At 34.9% G+C, this 22302-nt stretch overlaps 1 protein-coding gene across 2 annotated transcripts in view; it reads right to left on the reverse strand.

The window, feature by feature from the left end:
* BCKDHB (branched chain keto acid dehydrogenase E1 subunit beta) overlaps window positions 1–22302 on the reverse strand; it is a 202955-nt gene that overhangs the window by 40253 nt on the left and 140400 nt on the right. The gene's annotated exons all lie outside the window — the stretch shown is intronic.

Genomic DNA, 22302 nt, shown 5'->3' on the forward strand with positions numbered 1-22302 from the left:
TAATTATCTAGTTTGTACTTCAATGGCCCAACAGTACCTGTAATTGAATTCCTTAATTACTTAACTCCAACATATTTAAAACCTTGAAATGTGTAAGGTTTTTTTAATTAAAATTTTTTTTAATTTAATTTTTTTAATGTTTATTTATCTTTGAAAGAAAGAGACAGAGCACAAGTTGGGGAGGGGCAGAGAGAAAGAGGGAGACTGTCTGAGCTGATCTGTCAGTACAGAGCCCGATGTAGGGCTTGAACCCACGAACTGGGAGATTATGACCTGAGTAGAAGTCAGACACTTAACTGACTGAGCCACCTTAAAAAAGTTGTTTTAAATGTTTATTTATTTTTGAGAGAGAGACGCAGAACACAAGTGGGGGAGGGGCAGAGAGAGAGGGAGACACAGAATCTGAAGCAGACTCCAGGCTCCAAGCTGTCAGCACAGAGCCCAACATGGAGCTCGAACTCACGAACCACGAGATCATGACATGAGCTGAAGTCAGATGCTCAACCGACAGAGCCATCCAGGTGCCCCCACATAAAATTTTTTTAAAAATTACTGAAAAAGCTGAACAGTCTTGGAACACTCCTTTTAGTACAGGCTGTTCCTATTAATATTTTCTTGGAGACCCATCTAAGTGGAACCTTCAGCTGTATAATATATAGCACCATTTTATGAATTGGTACAATCGCCTACACACAAAAAAAGAAAGAAATGGATGATTAACACCAGGCTGACTTGTTGGCAAAGACATTAACACAAAAGCCAATTAACACAATCCATTGATAAGAGAAAAACATATGTAAAAGGAAGATAGACAAAATCGCAGAATAAAAAACTGTCCTTCCCAAGGAGGAATGTGGAAGTTTGAAGAGTTTCTATTTCCATTAAATAAGGGAAGGAAACAACACTCTTATTGTTCTCATTTTATTGTGGACTAATTTTTTTAAAAAAGAGATTTTGGCACAAGCAGAGTAGACTCTAGTCTTTTCTTAACTTGCTCTAGGCCTACAAACCCTTACTGGTTATGCAGATCCCTGTGTTTGTCCCATGGGTGGGTTTGTGTGGGCATACTCATGAGCATGCAAAAACATTCCCAGGGAGCACAGGAAGTGGGAAGTTGGGTTGTACATTCTCGAAGATTCTTTTTTTCCTTAGGATTTCCTATGTTCTGCCCTAATGTTTAGTTTTCTTTGTCATCTATTTTTGCCAGACTCATGCAGTTACAACTCCTAAGTACATGTCGCTAGTTTTGAAAATACTTACTTTTCTCCATCTAGTCTGCTACATTTACACCACATCAGCACCAGAGGATCCTGACACAGGGTTATATAAATGCCGCTAACTAAGGCCAGAAGATACAACAGAGTTATTCTCTGAGTTCAGGTAATATATCATGTGAAGACTTTTCCTTGTATGTTTTTTTTCCTAGTTTTAATAAAATAAGGTCCTATCTATATTTCTTGCCATGAACACTGGAAATTGTCTTTTTTTTTAGAGCACCATCATCCCATTTAAGCTCCCACTGATGTTTGTGAATCTCAAACCAAAGTAGTGCTGCCACCTCATAGATGAAGTTTTCTAATAAATACTGCTTTGTTCCGTATGTCCACATTGCCATGTTTTACAGAATAGCTCATATTTCATTTTTTCCCCAGAATTTTGTTTCAGCACAACTTCATAGAGTATTTTCCCTTTCACAGTGTAACTGAAGAAAACCACAAATCCAAAGCATAGTTTAGAGCTAAACAAAAATAAAACCTCAATTAATGATAGAACTCGTTGTTGTCAAGGTCTGACCAGTCAGAAAATGCAAATGCCTTTGGTTTACAATGACCTATGACAAATACTGTGCTAGCTGTATTAGAAATGCTTCTATCACCTACTTGACAACATAATGGCTTTGCCAGAGAAGTCAGCATTTCAAACAACCAGTCCTCCAACACTGTTCGTGTTGATTATATCATGATTATACAACTCAAAATTCTGCAAAATAAAAAGATGTATTTAAGCTTTTGGCACTCACAAGAGAGCACAAAACTCGTAGGAAAAAATCTAGGATCAAAAAAAAAACAAAAGAAAGAAAGAAAGAAAGAAAGAAAGAAAGAAAGAAAGAAAGAAAGAAAGAAAGAAAGAAAAAGAAGAACGAAAGAAAGGAAAAATCTAGGCTCTGTTCTCAAAAACAATTTAGTATAACAGTTTTAATTATATATTTAATATGAAATATATTTCAGTACCTGCAAAGATACTTCTTTCCTAGAATTTTAACATAAGCTTCACATACATATTTCTGAGATGAATCACTGAGCCAGCATGAATTCATCTCCTAATGTAAATATTTAAGTATTATAAAAGCTGAATCAGAATGCAAAGGAATACTTACAAAAGTGTATTCAATTGTATCTTTCATTATTTTTAAATATGTTTGAAAATATTTTGCATTCTACAAACAGAAACAATCTTTTCTTGACACATTCTACTTGCCAGATATAATAAGGAAATAGCCATTAAATTTAAAAAAAACCTTTTCCTAATGTGTGTATATATACACACATATACATATATGTACACATGTGTATATATACATACATGTACATGTATGTACATATACATACATACATATGTACATATACGTGTGTGTGTGTGTGTGTGTGTGTACCCTGAAAGAAAACAAAATAAAATCTGTTTTTCTGAGTGTTATCACTCTTCCTTCATAAGAATGAATATTTAATTACTGAAATGCTATTAACATCCATGCTGGGGTGGAAGGTACTTTCAACTTCATGGGAAAAACGTTTTCTTAATATTCAAAGTATTTTATAACACTCTTCTGCTTAATTTCAATGGATTTCAGGGGTGCCTGGGTGACTTAGTTAAGCGTCTGACTCTTGATTTCTGCTCGGTCATGATCTCACCCACCGTTCGTTGGTTCTGCACTGACAGCGCGGAGCCTGCCTGGGATCCTCTCTCTCCCCCTCTCTCTCTCCCTCTCTCTCTCTCTCCCTCTCTCTCTCTCTGCCCCTCCTGCACACACATGCACTCCCTCTCTCTCAAAATAAATAAACTTAAAAAAAATGGATTTCATTTACAAATAGAAAAAATGGGTTTTGCGAATATGAAACTTAAAAAAATAATTACATTTTGAATTGAAACAGAGGAAACAACATGGTCATCAGACACCTCTGAGTAACATCCCACCTAGGCGATCCAGTTTCACATGCTCAGTTAGTTTTCTCCTTGGTTTGCCTGGATTAATTACTGCAATGTTCATAATACATTGAGTCAAGGGAGCATATGGAACCTGGAGGCAGATGTGGGGCAGTTTCCAGTTCCTTTACTTGCCTGCAATCTAGCCACACGCAAATTAACTACCCTCCCTGAGCCTCAATTGCCTAATCTATAAAAATTAATATAACAGACACTTCATTAAGATGGCAAGGGATGAAATAAAAGGTGTGTCAAGTTCCCAACAGAGCACTCGGCACACAGTAGGTGCTTGAGAGCTGCCCCGCCTTCCGCTCCCCTCCCACATCCTGTCCTTGCCTTTCAACCGTTACTGGAGAATGGGGACCAAGGAATGCCTAGCACATAAAGTTATTCGTAGTATTCCTTAACATCATTTTGATCTTTCTTGGTTCTCTCTTTTTTTTTTTTATTGTTTCTATTATCATATTTATTATTTCCTTCCTTCTACTTACTATCGGTATATTTGGTATATATACTATCGGTATACTACCAGTATATTTTTCTTTCCCTACTTAAGGTGGAAACTTTAAACATTGTTTTAAGGTTTTTTTTTTTTCTTTCTAAAATGAGCAAATACAGTTATGCATATTCCTCTAAATACTGTTTTAGCTTCTCTGCATATATTTTATTCTGCATGGTCATTAATATTCAATTCATAAGATTTTATAAATTCCAGGGGCGCCTGGGTGGCTCAGTCGGTTGAGCACCTGACTTTGGCTCAGGTCATGATCTCACAGTTCATGAGTTCGAGCCCCGCGTCGGCTCTGTGCTGACAGCTCAGAGCCTGGAGTCTGCTTCATATTCTGGGTCTCGCTCTCTCTCTCTCTCTCTCTCTCTCTCTCTCTCTCTCTCCCCTCTCCTGCTCATGCTGTCTCTGTCTCTCAAAAATAATTAAACATTAAAAAAATTAAATATAAGATTTTATAAATTCCATGTTATTTCTTCTTTGACCTATTATTATTTAGAATTTTCCTTTTAATTTCCAAACATTTGAATATTTTTTAGGTATCTTACTGATACCTCATTTAATTCCATTGTGGTTAGACAACACATTATGTAAGATTTCAAACGTTTGAATCTTATTAAAACTTGTTTATGGTATAACAACATATGGTCTATCTTGGCCAACATTCTCTGTGCACTTGAAAAGAATGTGTGTTCTTCAGTTTTTAGTTATAGATCTAAGTTACCATCTGGTGTTGTTTCCTCTCAGCACGAAGAATTTCCTTTAGCATTTCCTGTAGCACAGGCCTAATGGCAGTGAATTCTCTCATTTTTGCTCATCTGAAAAATTTTTTATTTTTCCCTCCATTTTTGAAGGCTAGTTTGACTGAATGTAGATTTCTGGGTTGGTATTTTTTTTACTTCCAGCCCTAGAAACATGTCACTCCATTGTCTCCTGACTTCCATTATTCCTAATGAGAAATAAGACAACTTTGAGTGCTGTTCCCTATGTGTATGTAATTTTCCTCTTTTTTTCCTCTGGCTACTGTCTGTCTATAAATTCTATCTATGTCTTTGAATTTCCTATCCTTCTCCTTCCCTTCTGAAACTTCAATTACATAATTACTTTTATAACATTATTAACAGTGTAATGGAGAACAATTCTCATCATCATTTAGTTAAGTTACAAGGAGATAAATAAAAAGTCTATGTGGAACAATTTTTTTTAAAAAAAGAAAGTCCTACATTGAATTTTTGTTAACTGAGTTAGTGATTAAAACTACACAAAATTTTGAATTACATACAACCAAATGTAACATTTATCTAGGAAACTAAAAGAATTTTTCAGAGCTACTTTCATAATTACCTAAATCGGTATTAACTATATGTTGCAACTTGTGTTATTCAAAATATGGCATTATGAGAAAGATGAAAAATAACACCACACCCTAAGAAACTTAAGTTACTTGTCTAGGGCATTTTTACATTATCTGGATCAAATTTTCTAGTTTTGTCTAATTACTAAGATATTCTGAAGCTATCATCAGAAGTATCTGCTTCTTGCCTTATGTTTAATTTTTTTTTTCTTTGACCACAAATACATTCATTGAAGGAGCAAAAAGGTCCCTGAGGCTAGAAAAGAGTGAAGAGGGCAGAGCGAATTTGAAAATAAGATTAAGAAGTAGAGCTGCTCAGGCTATAGTAAGGAGTTAGGGTTTCATGGTGAGAGTGGGGGACTGAACTGGGACAAGGAAATACAGGATCTAATTTGTACATTTTAAAGGATATTCCAGCTACGTTGCAGGAAAAACTTGTGAGAAGTTGATAGTTCAGGGAAGAAAGATGCTGGCTTTGACTTAGGTAGTAGAGGTGCTAAGTGGTCAGATTAGAGATATATTTCTAGAGCAGTGCACCTCCTGGTGGACTGAACACAGCACACAGGGAAAACAGGCATTCATGAGGCCTCCCAAGCTTTTGGCCTGAGGTAGGGAACACTGAGAAAATAACAGTGGGTTTGGACATTTTTTTTTTCCTAAAGAGCTTTCAGAGAGCCAAATGGAGATATGAAGCAAGCAGTTGGAAATTTTGGAATCAACAAGGCCTTTGATAAAGAATTAAAAATCACTCACACATACAATTCCTCTCCCTAGAAAAAACAAACATCTACTAAAGTTTTAGAATAATTCTCTTGAATCTTTCTAAATAAACTTGAAAGATAACCTTCTCTAAATGATTTTACCCAAAAGTGACTATATATAAATATCTCAAAAAAGAAATATAACTATAATTTAAAGCAGAAGTCCCCTTTGGTCATATCTTTTTAGCATCCAAAGGTTTCTCTGAAAACTCTAAAAAGAACTCTTTATTAAATAGAAGTACTAGCATGTGAGATAGTATCTGTCGACCCTAAATATATTTAACTAAATTTTCTAGTACAGCAAATCAAGATGCTATGGGAACTGGCCAACTATACCAAGTGACAAATGATCTGTTAGTTATTTATCACTTAAGATTACAAATGACCCCTATTTTAACATTTATTTTTATCATTGCATTTTGTTCATTCCTTGATATTTTTGCAGTTAATCAGTCCAATTTGATAATTACTTCACCACCTTATATAATTGACAATAGGGAGAAATCCAACTTTGTACTGTGTACAACCCTTAAAGAGCTATGGAATCAATAAAAAGGTGGCTATATTTCGCTTGAATTTTGCACTCTGCAGTAAAATTTTAAATGCAACCATATTATCTAAAATACCTTACTAGCAACATAAAAAAAATAATTCAAAGAAACCCCTCTTCTCCCACACACAAAAATAAGATATTTAAAAGTTCTAGAAATACACAGATTGGCCCTTCAGTAACCATCTAGCAATGAGCGTTTTACCAATCGCTTTTGCTGAAAACAGCTTCACGTTTGTCCACCAGAGTTTTAAAATGTGACAGCTATTTATATATGTGCACAGTTACATTCTGTCCCCTTAAAAGGACGCTTAACCACTCCTGCTTTCTACACCTCCAGCTTCTAAACACTGCCTATTAGACACTGCATACAGGAACCAAGACCAGGCAACGAAAACCACAGCCATAAGCCCCAGGACAATGTGTGAAAAGGCTGGGCAGTTTCATATGTATTTTGCCCAGATTTAAGGAAAACCACACACACACACACACACACACACACACACACACACACACACACACACACAAATAGCTTGTAATGCAAAAAGAAAAGTTTTAACATCTTAAAAGAAGATGAAGTTTAAAAGCTAATGTTTAAAAGATGAAGTATAGTCTGTATAACACAAAAGCTGTGAGAGAATATACCTGATGGTGCATGTGGTTCTGCACCATTGTGCTAAATAAAGATCACTCAGGAGAAGGGGTGCCTAGGCAAGAGGCAAGTCCATTTTCCACTTTCTTTTGGAAGTAGTATCCTGATTTACCTTACTTTAAGTACATATTTAAAGTATTTTTAATGTCACATTCACTCCTACATCCCTATTATCTATGAGATCTTGATCTTGCCAAGTGGGTTTTTCTCATCAAGGCATTTTTCAGAAACATACACCCCAAAGTCAGTAAGCAATTAAATAATTGTTATAGAATCATTTCAGGCATCCCAATAATTTGATTCAATGCAATGAAAATAAAGTTTACTGAAAGACTAAAATCACTGAAACGGTTAATGAATCTCCCCAGATTCTTAATTTACCATTCAGGAACAATAAAATTTCCCCCTTCAGCAGTTATTTCAAAAAGTCAAATTTCTAAAAATTAAAAGCTGTCACTAATAAAAAGGGTCACTTTGTCATTCACAGAATGGTAGAGCAGCTAAGAAGTAAAAGCCATATTGCGTCATATTGTCATATAATTATATTTTCATCTTCATTTTGTACATAGTACAAACAACCAAACATTCACTTTAGGGGAGATTTTAAAGTTATTTTAAATACATTTAGAACTTGTTGACATTTAAAAACTATTAAGGATTAATGTCCAGCACAACAAACAAGTCATTCAATGATTCCCAGGTAGTTTGCCAATCACTAAAAATAAATTACACATGAGAACAAGCAGCGGCAAGCCACTAGGCAAAAACAACCCATCTTAAATTCTTCTTTTACATTTAAAAGACATAACTGAAAGAAGAAATGGCACTTATGCTCTTGAGTTATTTCATGTTTGTTCTTTTAGTTCTTGGACATTTAAGAAATCTAAATTTGATTTAGTAAGAATCTTTCCTCCATAGTTCTAATTCCATTGTTACTAATCTTTAAGATTAATTGCATAACATGGCAGTTGACATATTCCCTAAAGTAGCCCAAGTCAGTAATTACACATCCTGGTTGTCATGGAATGACCCCAATTTATGCCTGCTGTCCAAATTTGGAAGATAAAATATACGATCACCTTTGTTACACTACTAGGTCAAGTTCTCACTGTCCCTATGACAGGCTTCCTATTCAGGCAACTGGACATGAGAATAGGTGGGAAAGGAAATAACTTTTTAAATAGCTGAACCAATTTCTTTACTTTCTACCAGTTCACCTCTCTTTAGCCTGAGATGGAAGTTGAGACTACGGTCAGTCACTATAAAATTTGTGAACGTTTATTCTTGAGATAAATGTATCCTAATATAGATGTCAGTTCTATTTGACATACAGATGACCAAAGTCTTCATGAAAACCAAAGCAAAGAAGAAATCACCTTAAAAATGCCTGACTTGCAAAGAATATGAAAAGATAAATATTACAGGTGATCATACTTTAACTCCACGACACTAAAGAATAAAATAAGTCACTAAAAACAAAGGACTTTAGATTTCATCTATGAAATAGTTATCAATTTTAAAATGTTCTAGACAGTAGAGAGACTGTTGGCTTTGCAGTTGTGAGGCAAAAGACTTTCAACAGACAAACTAGTATCCACTTGATAAGCCCACCCATCCTTCCCTGTAACTCAAGGGAAGCATCTCTATTTGTATAACATGGAATTCTATCCTCTCAGAAAACATTATTTAAAGATTGTCCCTGAGGAAAGCAAACTCATTAGCTGGAAGCAAGTGAACTAAGCCTTGGTTCTAAAAGAATTTTTTTAATAGAGGTAACACAATAATGATGTTAGAGAAAACTCTGCTTTATATTATTAAACTAAATGCATCTTCATGAATGAACAAATAATATTCTGTCCCAATTTTGAGTGACAAGGCAAGTAGTAAGAAAAGTCATTCAAAATGAACTTTTCAAGGGCTTAGCAAATTTCTTCAAATAGGATAACCACTAAATGAACATGAGAATTTTTTTTTTGAGGATGTTTGTTGTGAAGGAAAAAAATTGAAAATTGGGTCTTCTCTTAGGCAAAATAAAAAAAAAAACGTTTTATGGACTTCTGCTTGTTCTTTTATTTATTTCAGATTTGGAAAGGAATGTCTTTCTTAATTATGTGCCCTAATGATCCCTCTAGTTTCAACTTCAGTAAATTATCCTCTAACAGCATCATTAAAACTACTGTTGGAGGAAATTAACAGCATAGACAGAAGCATCCCACATAACGCCCCATTCCCTTATTCCATTAAAAAAATCACCAGTAAAAAATATACACGCACATACTTCGTACTGATAAATGATTCCCTTTAAAAATGTGTCACAAATGGTATTAATTCCATACATTTTAAAAAGATCACCTTTGATCAACCATGTGAAAAAGAAAAGCTTTGCCTACATCTACCTTATCCCTCTACCTTCAATCAATATTACGGGATACTTCCAATTTTTGCCTACTAGGAGGGAGAAGGCTTTCATAAGCACAAACTACCCTGAATAATGCTAGACTGTCCAAGGTGAGAAGAGAATTATAGTTTTGCTGCAAAGATCCATATGTTTGCTGAGGCTAGCATAAAGAAAACTGTCAGGAAAGGCAAGAGGAAAAGAAAGGGAGGGAGGCAAGATGGCAAGAAAGGAGGGAAAAAAAAGATACTCTTGGTCTCTGGTGGGCTAACAAAAGGAATCTGGCCTGCTCACTAATAGGAACCTTTAGCTTCAACCACACTACTGTGGCTCTTGTGACTCTAAATATAGGTTAGTCAAGGTCCTAGTTTTGTAAAATACATGGGTTTTATTAAAATGGATACTGTATTTAATTTATTAGGTAAATCGATAGCTACATACATAATAAAACATTCCCTCACATTAAAAGACTATTTTATCAGTATTTGTATAATACTTCATTATTTTAATGTACCTGAACTATGTTTTTGGAACTGCCATAGGAAAGCTGGTTTTAATAACACAGGACTGTGTGATGCTGGAATATTATTCGCAAAATACATTCAATTTTGTGTGCTATGCACTCATAGGTAGAAATCGATGCCCAGAAATTTCACGGTTAGAAAAATAAAGCATAAATTTATTGTTGGGGTGCAGAGGAAGGAGACTCTTCAGTAATGAGTTGTAAAGGTAAGGCTAAGTTTCAGTTTCTTTAACTGCTAATATAGAGCTAACCATTGGTATTTTTAAAGGAATAAAGAAGAAAAATGGTGCTAGAAAACTTACAAATATAAGCCATCTCAGGGAAAACCAAGGTTATGTCTTTCTGATCCAAAAAGTACTCAAAACACAGGCATGGGGTGGGGTAGGGAGCACCTGGCTGGTTTAGTCGGTCAAACATGCAACTCTTGATCTCAGGGTTATGACTTCGAACCCCACATTGGGTGTAGAGATTACTTAAAAAGAAAATCTTAATTAAAAAAAAAAAAAAAACAGGCACGGAGAGTATTTTATAACATCTGTATTCTAAGCTAGGAATATAAAATTGGTGCAGTGAAGAAATGCAGAAATGTAATTATTAAGAGGGTAAAATAATCCTACCAAAAGAAAGGAAATAATCAGGACTTGTTTTAAACAATGATACAACTATAATTGTGGATGATATAAATAAGGATATGGATTTTGAAATGTTAGTCATCTCAAGGCACTTCTTAAAACATAAATATTTAGACCTTCTTACGAGAATAGTTATGAATTCTACTTCTCACCTAATAATTTTGATAAAGAAAATTCGTGTAATATAAAACTACCTTAACTACCTTTAACTACCTTAAATAGTAAATATCATTATATGGTCCTTTAAAGGATTAAAACAGAAAAGTGTGTCTCTTCAAGTAGATCAAGAATAAAAAATAAAGTACCTTCTTTAATGTCACTTGAAAGAAAATAATCAAATATTCAACATTTCCCCAAATGCAAATTTTCAGACATTCTGCAAATTAAAACATCTCTAACACTTTCATTAATTTTGATAGATTTAAAAATCAAAACAATTATAAACTAGATGATTTCTGCCTATAACTTTCATTTTCAACTGCTTGTTTTTGAGGTAAGTGTTGATTTTAACTCGTCTTAATTTTCACAAGTGTTTGGATTCAAGCTGAGCAGAAAATTCATTAGCAGTAGTTAATCTTCATTTTAATGTCTATTTTAAACTCAAGCATGTTTTGGTGAGCTGTGAACTCATTTATGAAGAGAGATGATGGCCCTTGTAACAAAGCATAAACTAATTTGAGCTGTAAATTTAATTACACTAAATTACCGAAATAAAATGAGCTTTCAACAACAGCAACTTTACTGCCCACCAAGAAGCATGACGAACTAGCTGAGAAATTTTGTTCTGTCTCCAAGAGCCAACCCAGCCCCTTATTGTTTGTGAATACAATGCTGACAAAACATACCTAAAATTTCTTGACAAATTTAATATGCTTCTCCACATTTGCCTCTGATATTACAAGGTGGCCGAGAGAGTTGGCCAGGTCATGAATAGATTCTCTGCTGTCTCTCACTTACAAAATTTTAAATAATTTTATTTTAGTTTGAAAAATCTTAAGATTATACACATTTTAAAAGAAAAAGTATTTCACACCAAATAAGGAAATGAAATATTTTCAATCAATTATAATTTTCTTTCAGGCTACAACCAGATCTTCAAGAATTGCTCTGAAAGTAAACTACAACTCTTTAGGTGTTAAAATATAACTTAAAGGTACCAAATCAAAGAAATCACTCTAACTTGTTTTTTTTTTAGTTTTATTTTTTAAGGGAGCACAATTCAACTTATAGGAAGTCACTGTAACTTTCAAAAGAAAGTAATGCTTTTCTATGAAGAATTTATATTACTCATTAAGGAGTCTATTCATTCTAGGAAACTTCACCGGTAACTATATAAAAGAAAATGTCTTTTTTAGCCTCACTAGAGAATTATGAGGATTAAAAAAAAAAAAAGTATCACCAGATGATTCAAAAGAAATGAGGACACAAAGTAGAAATGTGAAGAACACCAGTACATGATATCAGTGGTCATTTTGGAAGTTAACTCATAAACAGAACAAATCTTTTGGGGGTGCAGGGGCAGTCAACAAATTGGGGTGTAGGTATACAAAGGGCAACAGTCCAATCTAGCAGTTTTCATGACTGGCGATTTCTGTATACAACACAAACCAGCAAGATATCATTCTTCTTCAAAGAAATTGCTAACAGCAGTGATGCTGGGGGGCAAAAAATTCATTTAATCATCTGAGTGCCTGCTTAGCATCAGGCATGGTTCTAGCCACCAGGCTGGCAGATGTGAACAAGCCAGACATGGTCCTTAAGCTCATGAAGCTTGCCTTCTCCTGGGCAAGAAGGGCACTAAAACAAATTAACAAGCAACCTACAGACAGTTCAAGGGCAATAAGGACAGTAAAACAGAGTAATGTGATGGGGGAAATCTCTGGGGTGGACAGCCACTATAGAGGGGACATCTGGGAGAGCCTTTCTGAGGAGATGCTAGTTCAAAATTGAGGCTATTGGGGAATCCACATACTCCTTTAAATAACGTCTACCTCATGATTAAGGACTACACATTTATAACATAACCCTTCACTTTTCACATTTCTTTTCAAATATTCCAGCAGTTACTTTTTCCCATCCAACTGGCAGATCAGTCTGTCTTAAGCAGGATGGACAGGAGTGGTCTTGGGACATCACCAAAAGGACACAACAAAATGCTAACCAGAGGTTACAAAGAAAGGGAGAAAGGAGGGAGTTACGTAATGAATGTGTCTTTGAATTCAAAGGGGACTACTTCTGTCAGGGAAAATATTAAGGATTGTGTGAGAAAAACTGGAGTACTTTATCATTACCCAGAAAGATGGAATGTGGATGATCTTTCTTCTGACTGGCTCACAGCCAAAAAGATTTCAAAAAGAATGACAGCAATCTTTTGTAAAGCTAATACCAAAAGGAGGGAGAGAAAATAAGCAGGATTTCCAATGTTAGTCTCAGTATCACTAACCAATTAACATAGGAAGATTACATAATCTGAATATCTCAAAATAATGCTGCTTTCACTTTTATGATGAGAGCAATAAATCATATAGGCCATACATGTGAGGGACGGAACTAATCTGCAGAATAACCTAATCTATGTAAGTAGGGTTTCCTGGTTTTAAAACTATCTCAGTTTACAAATCTGAGTAGGTAGCCACGATCACTAAGGACAGCAGCTCCCCAAACACAAATGTACATGATTAAGGAACCAAGTCAAAGTAAAATACTATGATATTTTAAAAATCAAATTTATGAGCAAACATGGGCTTTCTTACTTAAAACAATTTAGCAAGAATTGGAAGATTTACTATGACATGTATTAGATACATCTAACTACAATAAAGCTTTTAATTACTATAAGTGATATCTGTACATAGGAAATGAAGAAATTATTAGGAAGAATATATAAATCAAAAAGTCACATTTCATACATTTTTTCCCTTATACCTAGATATACATGTTGTTGATTTTTTTTCTTTCCACAAAGCTGGGCAAGTAAAAACACCTGTAGGCTTGCATAATGAGTTTTTCATTTAATGTTATATCCATAGAAATGCTGTCAACTATTCTTTTAACAATTTTAATAAATCTGTAACATTCATCCCATGGATAAACCATAGCTTGTTCAACTATATTCCTGTTTCATTAATATTATTCTCAGTATTTTCTTATCATATGGCTGGCACTGAGAAAAATGTCCTTACACCCTTTGGTATGGAACTCCAAAGTGAGGGTTTCTGGAATTACTCAGTCAGAGAATATGCACACTTTGAAGAGTCTCAATAGACATTCCCAAACTGCTTTCCTAAAAGAGCAATCCATTTTTACACTTGTGCTGCACCATCTCAACACTAAATACAATTTATTTTTAATCAGCACCATTCTTATTAGTAACAAATGACAGTTATCTCATTTTTGAAATTTACATTTTTAGTCATAAGTGGCATATATTTTCTTTTTTCTTTTTTTTATGTTTTTATTTTATTTTTGAGAGGGAGACAGAGTGCGAGCAGGGAAGGGCAGAGAGAGAGGGAGACACAGAATCCAAAGCAGGCTCTAGGCTCTGAGCTGTCATCACAGAGCCAAACACGAGGCTTGAATCCATGGACTCTGAGATCATTGTCAGAGCCGAAGTCAGACGCTTAACCAACTGAGCCACCCCTGCGCCCCAAGTGGCATATATTTTCATCTTTGCAGGCCACTAATAGTTCTAAAAAAAAAAAAACAATCTGTCTCTGACCTTTGAAATAAAGGTACTATTAGCTTCCTTATTGATATTTAAGAATGTTTAATATAATATTAATTTTTTATGTGCCTCAACACTGACCTAGTTGTCATTCTTTTTTTAATTGTGCTTGTTTTCTTTACTTTATGCAAATATATTAATCTATGACAACATGGTGGGTAATTGTTGCTTTTTAAATTTCTGCTCAAAATCTTCTTACCCATCTTAATATCAGTTATTTCCTACATTTTCCTTTTAGATTGTGTGGGTTTTTCTCTTTTTTTTTCTATTTTTTTAAATTTTATGTATTTTGAGAGACAGAGAGAAAGCACGAGTGGGAGAGGGGCAGAGAGAGGGAGAGAGAAAGAGTCCCAAGCAGGCTCTGCATTGTCAGCGCAGAGCCTGATGCAGGGCTCAGTTCCACAAACCATGAGCTCATGACCTGAGCCAAAATCAAGAGTCGGATGTTTATCCAACCGAGCCACCTAGGTGCCGCTCTTTCTAAGTCCATTTAGGGTTTATTAGAAAAGTAGAAAGCAAAGGGCATGTTTGAGAGATGTTTAAAACTCAACACTACATGGGATGGAGAGGTAAGGGAGAAGACGAGGATGAAGAGGCAGTGAGGGAGTGGGGTTCAAATGGAGAAAAATGGCTTTCTATGTTGAGTGAATAGCATTTAGAGATTGATTTCTACTTTATGCTTCTCCCTTTTATTTATTAAAAGTCATGTTTCTTAAAGTCACGTTTCCTTGTTTCAAGTCTTCCCCACTCATTCACTCACCAGCCCAAATATAACACAGCCACCATCCTGGCTACCACCCTACATTCATCAACGTCACCAAGGTCTTCAGTTACCAGTGTCTTCCAGTTACAACCATCAGTCTTTAGCTAATTTAATAATGTTGACTACATACACTACGGTGAAATTCTCCATACTTGTTTTCTGTAATGGCTTTTTTCTACTCCTTTCTCTCTGACCACTCCATCTCATACTCCTTGACAGCTTTTTCCTCTCTTCCTCTTAAATGTTGATGTACCTGGGGACTTCTTTAGAAACTTCCCCTGTGATCATAACCATACCCATGACCTCAGCCATCACCATAAGATGATAAATCATTAATCTTTTCCTACACCTTAGATTCTCTTCGGGGCTGAAGACACACTTTTTCATCCTCATCTCAGATTCTACAAGTCCAAAATGAATTCATCATCTTCCACAAAAGATATGCTTACACCTGTTTTCCAATGAAACTGCACCTCCATTCAAAAATCATCCAACCTAGAAACCAAGCTAAGCCTTATTCTTAACTCCTGCCTGCCTCTGTCACTCACCTCAGTTCCTTCACTGCTCATGTCTCATCAGTCAACAAGTCTCTTTCAAATTCCCCGTTTTAAAATTCACCTTTCTCTACAACACCACTCTCATGCCCTTGATTAGAAGACCCTCAAATCTTTCATTTAAATTACTCAAATAGTTCCTTTGTTAATCTCTGTGACTTCCTGTCTCAGCCCTCACCATAGGTCCTCAACACAAGTGCCAAAGAGTCTTTCCTTTCTAAATTGCAAATCCTTCTAAGTTAATTCCTGCTTAAAATCCTATTATGCCCTTTTACATTAAATAATGAAAGTAATTGTGACCACCATTTTACTACTACAGATGGTCCCCAACTTACCATGGTTGAATTTGCACTTTTTCAACTTTATGAATGGTGTGAAAGTGATACACCTTCAATAGAAACTATACTTCGAATTTTGGACTGTGATATTTTTCTGGGCTAGTGGTACAATATTCCTCCTGATGCTGGGCAGGGCTGCGAGCTGCAGCTTCCAGTTGGCCAGGAATCACGAAGGGGAACAACCCATACACTTAGAAACATTCTAGTTTGCACTTTCAGCACAGTACTCAATAAGTTAGTTACATGAGATATTGAATACTTTGTTACAAAATCGACTTGTGTGTGTGTGTGTGTGATGATCATGCCCAGCTGCAGACTAATATAAGTGTTCTGAGCATATTTAAGTTAGGCTAGGCTAAGCTATGATGTTCGGCAGGTTAGGTATATTAAATGCATTTTTCAGTTACAATATTTTCAGCTTACAGTGCGTTTATTGGGACATAACCCCATAAAGTTAAGGAAGAGCTGTATTTCCTACTTGCCAGGAAATTTGTGAGGTGTGTTTTATTTTTTTTTAATTTTTTTTAACGTTTTATTTATTTTTGAGACACAGAGAGAGACAGAGCATGAACGGGGGAGGGGCAGAGAGAGAGGGAGACACAGAATCGGAAGCAGGCTCCAGGCTCTGAGCCATCAGCCCAGAGCCCGACGCGGGGCTCGAACTCACGGACCGCAAGATCGTGACCTGAGCTGAAGTCGGCCGCTTAACCGACTGAGCCACCCAGGCGCCCCTGTGAGGTGTGTTTTAAATAAATTATATAGGAGAACTGAAATTTATTATCTATGGGAGCTGGCTCTACTCTGTCATCTTTTTCCTCCATACAAAAACAAATTCCTTAGTATTACATATAAGATTCTTCAGGGTCTAAACCATACCAACTTCTTGATCCTTACCTGGTGCTATAGCCTCATATACTACTCTTCAACCATAACCAAACCACTGAAATTGCTAGAAAATCAAATAGTTTTCCTGCCTCCGTATTCCTTCTGCCTAGAACCACCACTGACCTTCACTCACAGGATCATACTCATCCTCCAAGAGTTGACTCAGCTTGAATATGGGTTGGGTGAGTAAATTTTTTATAATCCCATAGTCCTCAGAATATTTCTCTATCTAATCATGTACCTTTGAATAACTATCTGTTTAGCATCAATTTTTGCTACTAAATTTGTGTCACAAAACAAGAACTCCATTTCTTGAATGAAATGCCCAAATTAAGGCTGTGCCCAAAGCACTCAATAAAGTGTGGTTGCAAGAATTATCATTCAGGAAGTGGCCAGTAGGACAGTACATTGGAGTCACATAAAGATGTGAGAGATATTACTGGAAACATCGGTTTGGGCAGATGAAGATCTTCAGTGTCAACATAAAGATCTTACTTCTATAGCCCAAGAAGACCCATTGGAGGTGTTCAAACAGAGGATGCACAAAATTTGATGTGTTTTAAGGAAAAAGTAAATAGTAATCTGATAAGATGTGAGAGGCTGAGGGGCAGAGATAAATAACAAGACAATTTAAAAGGTCCCGAAAGAGTTGAGGAAAAATAAGAGTTCATTTTGAGATAAGCTGATTTCCAGAAACTGGAGGATATCCATGTGCTAATGCCCACCTTTTCTCAGTCTCATGTTAAAAATCCTTACACATACACCATTTTATCATACAAATTTCTTATCACTAGCAAAACTAGCATGAAGTTGAAATTTTTAGTCTAACACTCAAAAGGCAGAATAAGTCCTGAAGGATTTCATTTTTGAAAGTTTCAAGAATAGCCACCCAAAGGTTGGGACTGCCCAAGAAAGAATAGGGAGAGGAGGGCTAAAGATGGAGCCTTGGCCACATTTATACTACTGAGCAAAGGAGAAAGAGACACTGGCATGATCAGGGGAAGGAGGAGGACCACCACATGGAACCTGGGTATAACTACAAATAGTGAAGCAGTGGCCCCGGCCGTGATGTATCCCTGGAAAGATTTAGTCTTTGGTTCATATCTATGGCCATAGAAACTGTTTGCTGAACACTGAACAGGCTTCCAGGCAAAGTTCCATGTTAAAGAAGGCCATCCTATATCTGAATACTCTATGTTAAGCTGCTTTTCTGATGCTCTGGCTCCATCTAAATAGATTTTAATGCAGAAGTACATTTCTCCTGGATGTTATATCCGTTGTTGTTGGCAAATGCATCATTGGTTAAAAATATAAATTAAAAAATTAAGATTATAAAATTGCAATAAACTATTCATCAAATTACTACTCTGACAGCTTTCTCTGATAACTCTTACTTTGTAACATCATAATTTTAATATAACATTTTCCACAATGATAAAAACTCAAGACCATTTAGGAGTTTTTCCCTCTTCAGATTGATGTTTTTAAACAGAGTGTTCATAAATTTGGTAGTAATAACAAGTTTATTTTAAAAAATCCTTCTGTATAATCCTTTCTAGCATGAAACAGTAAGAAAAGAAAAATTCCTTTATTTGAAATCATGAAAGTTTCCGTTTACACAGTGATTTGTGTAAACCCTATAAAAATCCTCTCAAACTATTAGAATATGATTACCTTAAAAATATATGTCAGTATGCACGATTTCTGAGTTCTTATTCTAGGAAAAGAGACCGCACAGAAAGGATGGAACAATGGTATGGAAACTTACCATCCTCTCCAATTGGACTCTTTATTGCAGACTTATTGCTTCCATGTGTTAAAAAAAAAAAATTCAAACCTTTAAGCCAACCCCAATCCCTAAAATTTTTGGCGCCCATATTAAGCATTGAATCCAGAAGAAAAAAAATTATCACAAGCCTATCAGAGTCAAGATTTATTTCATCATGATGGGAATGTGTTAGAAATTAATAATAAAGGTTGGTTTCTACAAGGCTAAAGAAATTATAGTATTTAAAGCTACTCAAATACCATAAATTACTTGGCCTTAATATTTAAATAAATAATGCCTATTTTGAACATTGCATTCTAGAGCATATAATATAAATTAATTAGAGGAATATTAAAGTGGATAAGGTTAACACATTTCTTTTTGCAAAGGAATGATTTTTTTTTTTTAACCTGAGGTTACATGAAGCTGAGGAATACAAACATCACACATAATTAATTTATATAATTCTCTGAAACAATGAAATCTTTGCTCAAACTACACTGTGAGGTCAATGAACCACCTAAACTGTTGTCTTTGTGCTTTTCTACAAATCAGGGTGCACAATGGAATGCATACCTCCCTAAAAGTAGCACATCTCCAAGTTTCAGTATGTGTCAAATGAAAGAAGGAAAAAGTTCCCTCACCCTCAAAGTGAGAACAGATGGGAATGTAAAATTAGATGGGAAGAGACAGGGAAGCTTTGGATGATGGACCAAGAAATCTTCCCCAGCGGGGAAGCCAAATACACCAGACCTCAGTTTGTTCTGCCTCTTAGTTAACATCCAAATTAAATCCAATAGGAATGCAAAGCAGTTCTTAGATTCGATGCATTGGTTTTGATTTCCGTAAGCGTTCATATAAATTTCACGAAAAAGCTATTGACAAACATGTTCTAAAAGTGTTATGTTTAGTCACTTCTGTGAGTTTAACATTACTTCATACTAAGGCTGTTAACAATGAATACTTTTTTAATAAAATAAAATTTTCTTTATGAAAAAGAGGCAACAGGCATGAACAAACTTAAGATGTGGACAATGAATTCCTTGTATGATGGAAGAGCATCTGCCGTAAATTGAAAAGTTATGTAAATAAAGTATGAATACATTTCATATTCATTCTTTTCATATTTTATCTGTAGAACAACAACAAAAAACCTTTAATAGTAATGCCAGCAATATACTTCCTATACCTAGCAGAAAAAAATGTTCTGTTGATATTCAATTTTATATAGTATGATCTAATTTTTCTATCTAAAAATACCAACCATATCCTTAAAAGAATATTCTAAAGTGCTGTACTGCCTTCAATATTTTTTTTATTTTTAATATGGGTAATAATTCAAAATTTAAGGGAAACAAAATGGTGCTCTCAGATTTGAACATATTTAAAAACAGTAGTTTTATTGTTAATCCTCATTCTCTGAAAATACTATAATATTAAGAGCAATTTTGTATAAGATTAACCATGACCTTTTGAAGTACCGGAGATCTTCCACAAACTAGTGCTTGTGGAGCAGATGTGTGTGTGTGTGTGTGTGTGTGTGTGTGTGTGTGTGTGTGCTCACTTTTACATAAAATTTACATTCGTTGATAAAACAATGAGAATAACTCAGTATTTTAATCAATAGTGCTCAAAATTTATAGATCATCCATAGTTTTAGACTTGTTTTCCAAGACAACAATGAAAAGTTCTCTGTGTACCTTTTCCCTGCTGTCCCAGAAAATTGGCTTTCAATATCTTAACCCTGCTTTGTCTTTTTTTTAACCTTACATTGTAGTTTATACGACAAAAAGAAATATGGAAATATGAATTATTCCAAGTGGTGAAAGTAAGTGCATGTCACACTTAAGTAATTTCAGTTTAAATCATCCAAGGCCCTGGTAACAGGATGTAGGTTTCACTTGTAACAGGGAACGAGGCCTCGCATAAAAAAAGATGCTCAATATAGTACACTGCATTTAGCTGCATATGTGCGTGAAACAATTACGGAAAAGTAGATTTTATCATTCAGACATGCAAATTATATGCAAATTATATGCAAATCTTATTACCAACAACAATAAAACCTCTCAAGGTGTCTTTATTCCCCCTCTCTTATCAATACATAAAAGCCACAATCGGCAAACATCTGGGGATACTATGTTGATATATTTTATTAAAATTCATTTTCCATACTTTCCATTTGTGCAAATAAAATGTGAATAAGCAAAAACACCTGTATTTTCAAATTCATCCTCATACTAATAAATCTAAATACTAATTCCCCAAAACATCAAATGCAGACCCCTCTACATCATTGCCTTAATTCATTTTGTGGTTGGTTGGTTGAATGATTTTAACATGGAAAACAGAACATTTTATAATAAATTTAAAACTTCTATCTTCCTCCTGGGATTCGGGGAAACCTTGAATAAACAGTGCATATGCACACACTCAACATTTGCTCCAGACTCCTGTCCTAGCTCCAGACCTTCCACTCTCTTTTTAAACTGGGTAAGTGAAATGCACTCTGGATGACAAACACAAGTGTGTGAAAGGGATAGGGTCAGATGAGGTCATGATTTCTCAGACTGTAGACTGCAGACACCTATGGGCATATTCTTGGGAGTCTGAGAGGGTTACAAGGTGTCTTGTTGTCTTCATGTTATGATACAAATATAATTATATTTTGGATAATCTCATTCACAACTTTTACCACCAATTATTATCAAGTAATTTCAGGATCTGGTCTTAACACAGCGGTTATGATCTTGTTCGTGTTAGCTTTTTGCAATGACTTTGTTTAACTCGTGATACAATGGTCCTCAAACTGAAATTCACAAATGTATTCTTGAGACCTGACATTTTTCTGGGAACACAAGTCCACACATTATTCAAGACCGACTGACACTAAATTAGGTGATCTTTCTAATTCCTTTCCAGTCTGAAAAATATGTTACACTTACTGCAGCTTACTAATAATTTATGGAGATCAAGCTTAAGCACACTTAGAGAAAGTGAACTTCACAAGAGGAGTTATAATTTCTAATTCTGCGTTGTACTTGTTTTCTTTTTATATTTAAAAATGAAATTTTTGAGATAACACTATGGAATTCAGTGAGCAAAATGAATAAGGCTATGAGATCAAGATTCTATTAGCAAGTCACAAGCATTTCAAATGATTTAGTGGACTACATATTGACTAGGAGTCTGAAAATTCCAGTTTCTTTTTCCAGTTTTGCCTCTGACTTGAAATAGCATATTGGTATTAGGGTGATTTGTTCTTGCACCCCCATTTTTTTTACAAAGTTAGTACATTATGTTACTCAATGAATAAAATGTACAATACCAGGCACTCATGTTATATAATGATAAGCAACAGTATGCCTCAAATTTTAATTTATATAATAAATAAAAATCAAATCTGCAAACTCAAATATTTGCTTTCCTTAATTCCGTTAGTGACAATATATAACATATAAAAATAGCAGTATAATTTTTTACTATAAATTACAGATTATGTCAATCTAGTTTTATAAACATTTGTTTAAATTTGCTTCATTTAATTTTAAAGTGCTTACAATGTCGGCAATTTGCACTTAAAGATAATTTATTGGTAGAAATCATTGTTTACTGGTTAAAAGCTTAACCTATAACAACTTATCATTATTCATATATCATAACTTTATATCAAAATTTTAAACCACATACACTTAAA

The sequence above is a fragment of the Acinonyx jubatus genome, chromosome B2 (assembly GCF_027475565.1).
Source record: "Acinonyx jubatus isolate Ajub_Pintada_27869175 chromosome B2, VMU_Ajub_asm_v1.0, whole genome shotgun sequence".
NCBI lineage: Eukaryota > Metazoa > Chordata > Mammalia > Carnivora > Felidae > Acinonyx > Acinonyx jubatus.